Source organism: Mercenaria mercenaria, chromosome 17 (genome assembly GCF_021730395.1).
Source record: "Mercenaria mercenaria strain notata chromosome 17, MADL_Memer_1, whole genome shotgun sequence".
Classification (NCBI taxonomy): Eukaryota; Metazoa; Mollusca; class Bivalvia; order Venerida; family Veneridae; genus Mercenaria; species Mercenaria mercenaria.
Window position 1 is genome coordinate 58,226,497 of NC_069377.1, and position 6,255 is coordinate 58,232,751.

Here is a 6,255-nt window from a genome sequence, read left to right on the forward strand (position 1 = left end):
TGTTTAACATGGCCCGCGCTATCACCTGAATTTTAACATTATGTGCGTTCACATCAAAGACAAGAAAAATAGATAATCAGAAATAAATCTCCTGAACCAAATTGATAAAAAACAATAACAGATATATCCATTTGTGACAGGATTGTTTGTCACAGAGCTAGCCTAATATAAGTTTAAGGTCAACGTCCAATTACTTGTAAACCAAGGGGTAAATGCGAAAGAAGTCTGAGTGGGTGTAGATAAAAAAGCACTAAAACTCATTTTGCATTTAACCCTAGAAATGTAATGCAAGCCGAAACCAATATAGACTTTTTCATTTGCTCTGTTTCGGTTTGAAAAACGGTCATATGCATCGAACAGACTCGCTATCGATAGCTTTTTATTTAAAAAGGTCTTTATGGGCTTATTATGACAGGTTTAATGGTTCTCATCTTGCAAATTGCTTATTGCAATAAACCTAGAAGATTGAATGCATTAACAAAGAATCCCTCATCATTGGTCCCGCATACGGACCAACTACCAATGACGAGACGCATGCAAACAATTTATTCAATGCCATCTCTTACATATGCAGGAAATTTAAAAACTCTACCATCTGGATTGGGGGAGATTTTAACCTTCCTGATATCAATTGGTCATCAAACACCATCTGTGGACATCAATATCGAAAGTAAATCAATGATCAATTTCTTCTTCTTGAACTGGAGCTTGACCTTGCCCAAGTAGTAGTCTTACCTACACGTGGAGACAACACCCTTGACCTGTTCCTCACAAACAGACCTGCCCTAGTCAGCAGATGCAAATCAATCCCAGGCATCAATGACCACTATGCCGTATTTGTTGACACCAACATGTGTGCTACACGCCAAAAGCCACCCAAGAGAACTCTGTACATGTGGGGTAAGGCCAACACAGAAGCCATCAAGAGAAAATGCAAAGCACTGTCAGAATCCATCATTGACAAACTTTCAAAATCCAAGGACATCAATTACATTTGGCAACACTTCAGAGACGGCTGTCAGCATATCATTTACGATGAGGTCCCCTCACGCATGACATCTTCCAGATTTAATCAACCCTGGATCAGTAGAGATGTACACCTGTTGAACCAAGGTTAAAGAAACGGTGGTTCAAACGTGCCAAGAGGTCCAATGTTTCTGGCACTTGTGCATAATACCAGGACATTAAACGTAGAACCCAGCGACTATGCCGCTCAACCCATGACAAACACGTCTCTGACATGATGACCGCCGACCACGAAAACCAGACAGCTTTCTGGAGCTACATTAAAACCAGGAAGAAAGACAGTTTTGGCGTGTCTCCTCTAAAGAAAGATGGCCTAACCTACTGTGATGCGAAACTGAAAGCAGAGATACTGAACGACAAGTTCTCGTCGGTCTTCACAAATGAAGACAGATCTTGTCGTCCAACTCTGTCACCCAGTACCATTCCCACAGTTTGTGCCATACATGTAGAGCCAAAGGGTGTCCAAACATTTCTGCACAATCTGAAGCCACAAAGGGCAGCAGGGCCAGACGAGATCCCCACCAGATTGTTGAAGCTAGCATCAGAAGAACTCAGCCTAGGACTAGCCAAACTGTTCCAGTTATCGATTGATCTCGGTAAAATTCCAGACGACTGGAAAACAGCTACAGCTCGCCTGTCTTCAAGAAAGGAAACCGCTCTTCTGCATCCAACTATCGCCCTATCTTTATGACTTTTGTCTCCTGTAAAATCCTCGAACACATCATCTTCAGCAACATCATGTCGCACTTCGATGCTCATCACATTCTCACTGACTGTCAGCATGGCTTCAGGAAGAGACGTTCCTGCGACACCCAACTAATCAACACCATCAACAACCTCGCCAAAGGCTTAGACAACAACGAACAAATTGATATTATCTTATTAGACTTTTCCAAAGCTTTTGATAAAGTGCCCCATTCTCGACTTCTCCAGAAACTGGACCACTATGGCATCCGCGGTAACATCCATGCCTGGATCGAAGACTTTCTGCCGTCTTGAACTCAACAAGTTCTCCTCCAGTGTACTTGTTCCTCTATCTCTACTGTCACTTCTGGCGTCTCCCAGAGCAGTGTTCTTGGGCCTCTACTCTTTCTGGCCTATATAAATGACCTACCTTCCAAGGTCAAATCCAGCACCGGTCTATTTGCCGATGATTCCATGCTATACAAGAACATTCGGTCTCAGGATGACTGACACCAGCTTCAAGCAGATCTTGATAGTCTCAGTACTTGGGAGAAGGACTGGCAGATGGACTTCAATATAGAGAAGTTTGAAGTGATCAACATTACAAAGAAGAGAAACCGTGTCATCACAACCTATAGTCTACATGGAACTAACCTGAAAACTACACCTTGTGTAAAGTATCTTGGCGTCACTCTCTCAAACGACCCCTCCTGGAAAAATCATGTCGACAATATCTCCAAAAAAGCAAACTCGACCATATCTTTTCTCCGTAAAAACATCCGTTCCAGTCCGGTCAGTGCTAAAGCCAATGCATTCAAGGCCTGCTAGATTTGTGTTCAGCAACTATGCTCGGACTAGCAGTTTCACCACACCAGCATGCTACAAGACCTGAAAAGGGACACACTACAACACCGGCGAAATACTGCAAGAACAACCATGTTCTTCAAAATCTTACACAACTTAGTCGACATCAAGCCAGACCAACCACTTGTTCCTGTCAGATCCACCAGAGGGCACAACCAACGTCTTTGCCAAATCCGAGCTCGCATATCGACCTACCAGCAAAGCTTCTATCCCACTACTGTCATTCTTTGGAACTCACCGCCTCAAGTTGCTGTTGACCAGACATTCCTGGAAGGCTTCAGGTCGGTCTTGGCCAGCCAGTACAACAATTAAACTCCAGCTACCGTTTTACCAGCTTTTAACCTGATGTACACAGAGAATTCTTACTACACGGGCCAAGCCAGTCCAGCTGTACATAGAGACACTTTTACTCCGAGCCAAGTCAGTCCTGTCTGCTGTGCATGTGTACAAAGTTTTAACCAAATTGCGAGTATACTCTTGAAGAGTAAGGCAATTACTGAAGACGATGATGATGACCTATTCATGGTACTAGGAAGCGTTGGTATTTTTTCGTTGTTTTCAAAATAAAATCCTATCATAATACCGAATGGAACTTACAGATCAGTGAATGTATTGATAGTGCCCGTAGTTTTATTGGAAACATGAAACAAAATGTAGGAAGACTGACGTTTTACAGATTTAGCATTTACTATAATAACATCGTCTTTATGCCAACAAAACTAGTAAACAATAATGTATGGCAATTCAATTATTCGTCATGTTTTCTTTTTCGTTTCTAATTTCGTTTTTCCGTTGTATTATCATCTCTAGTGTTTATCAGTTAATTTATAGTTGTGGTTACATCCAGTTTCCAGTTACCATTCAGATATTAATGTTAAAAGAAGAGATATGTTCCAATTCGTTCGAAAAAAGGTTATAATATAATCTGTTTGCATGATGATCATATAATAAAACAGATGTGTTCATAAAAACCAAATGGGGCAACAATATATTTATTTATCGTTATGTTAGTAAGAGTCTGGGTGTCATGCTCCTTTACAGAATTAATTGAATGAAAAGGAGAGAATGTTTTAAAGATAAATATGGAAACTTTACTGTTTTAGATATTCATATAAATAATCAAATAAATAGTCCAAATGTAGACAAACCCGAGTTTTATGAAAATATAAAAGAAAAGAATTTTGAGACTGGAAATGATCATCATATAATTGGCGGAGAATGGCACCTGTGTTAGATAAAGAAAATTACTCTATAATTTATAACCATAGAATTAAGAAAAATGTTTTTTAGAAAACGAGAAAACGATGGTTTCATTGCTGTTTTGCGTGTACAAAACGAAAACAAGAAAGAAAGAACAGTTCACATGGCGTACAAAACCCCTGGTAAAGGAACAATAGTTTTTTCTCAGGAGCGAAACTATAAGATATTGTTCTGAGGAAAAGTAACAAGAGCAAAGGATAAAAGTAGATTTAGATACAGATGTTAAATTGTAAGAAGCAAATCAATGATAGTTCTCTAATAAGAGATAATGTAATACTGCAAGACCGGCAACAAAGAAAGGCAAAGAAACTATCGAAGGAGCTATTAATAGATTTAAATGCAGATATGAAAATTTGGGTGAAAACAAACACCAAGCTATTTTTAGTCTCGAAAATCAGAAATTAACAAATAAAACAATATAGAATATCATTGATAAAAATGATATCGAGTATACCGATACGAAATATATTTCAAGTAAAAAAAAATGAAATTCGTATAAAAACTGTCACCATTTGGACGAATTATCAATTACACACATTGTTGGAGATAATACAAGAAAATAAAATCTTTCTTATTCCTTAAAAGTAGAGGGAAAATTCAGTTTGGAAGAATTACGGGCAGATTGAATTACGAGAAAAGCCCACGCCCTGATGGATACACTGTGGAATTTTTCAAGTAAACTGGAGAGATGTTGTACATTTTGTGCTACGATCAATAAAGTATGTCCATAAAAACTTGTCAAGTTCACAAAAACAAGGGTTGATAACCTGCCTTCCAAGCCGAACGAAGCAGATATTTTACGAACAGTTGGATACCAAAATCCCCTTTAATTAAAGGTTTATAATATACATTATAATACAATATAATTGATGAGCGATAGCAAATCGTTTGAAATTGTTATAAGACCAGTAAGCTTTTATAGCCGGTAGTGTATTTACTGTAATATAACCCGCTTAAGCCGATGTTAGGGGCGTGTGAGGACGGTGTTGCACATTTCGTAGATTCACTCAAAACGAACCTGCTATTATTTTGCTTGGTTGTACTATGCTTTCAAATTATCTGTTCACAGATTTTATTATTCACGATATTTTGTTTGAAACTGAGATTCAGTTGTCTGTAATGTCATAATAAAAACGCAAAGTACATCCGTTTCTTGACATTTCGAACAAACGGAAGAAAATGCCACGGATTAGGTTTACGATTTTGCGATTTTGTGTATTCATTCAAACATGATCTATAAGCCAGTCAGTATGAGGCTACAGCATAACAACCTGCTAATAAGTATTTTGAATAAAAGACAGCGTAAATAATCGTAAATGGACCAGATTGTTACATTAACACTGCATCATTTAATACGGAAACTGTCGCCATACTATCGTAATTGTTTCTCCGATAAAGCAGACTTTTGCAACAGAAATATCTTATGTTTCTTCTGTACGTCAGTAGTATTGGATAGTTTTAGACTTAATCTAATACCCATGATGGTCAGCAAACAGCAGACTTAATGATGTTTGATTGTAAGTCTTACACGTCAGTCCTCCCACATGTTGATAATTATAAACAATTAGTAACATTATTCGCCGTCCATTTACTGACACCACTTTAACCTCCTTCATGTCAGACGTATTTGTCTGTAGAATTCTTTCAAAGAGTACAGACTGAGGACAGCTGTACCGCTTATGCTACTAGTGAGAAGAAGTTTTGTTCAAGAAGTTTTATTTCATTTAATAGTCTTTATTTGATTTAAGCATTTTCGAAAAAAGCATTGAGGAACATTAATGATTCCATTTTCTAATACTGAAATTATTGAAATACAAGCACAATTCCGTTAAAACATGGAAATCTGACGTTACGTTGACGTATCATTTTTAGCATTACAGACTCCTAGAAAGGGTGTTTCTATATTTGATATAATAGTATTTTATATAAAAGATTTTTTTTTTTACTTTTAATTCACATACTGTACATGTTATTAGGCGCAAGAAATAAATCATTAGACGTCTACGCACTCCTAATACATGCGCTATGAAATAGTGCTTCTCTATTTCATCTACTTGTTAACATAAAAGACATGTTAGAATCGAAATAACATTCAGCAGAACCATGTTTTAACATGTCTCAACACTACGAATCGGTTATACGCCGCGTGTGTAATTCGCTCTGGCTACGCCCTCGTGAAATTATTCCGCATCGTTTTGTTTCGATATGTTAAAACATTGTTCTGCTATGTATCATTTTTAAAATGTGAAGCAAGTAAATCTAAAAACAACAACAGTAGAATAATCATATTTCTAAAGGTACGCTAGCTACTTCAGGTTTACGTATTTCTGTCGACATTTATGTTGATCTAGTGAGTTTTATTCAATAACTATTTACTAAAACGTAAGTGTACTGTAATAAAAATAAAGAAAAGTCATCTAA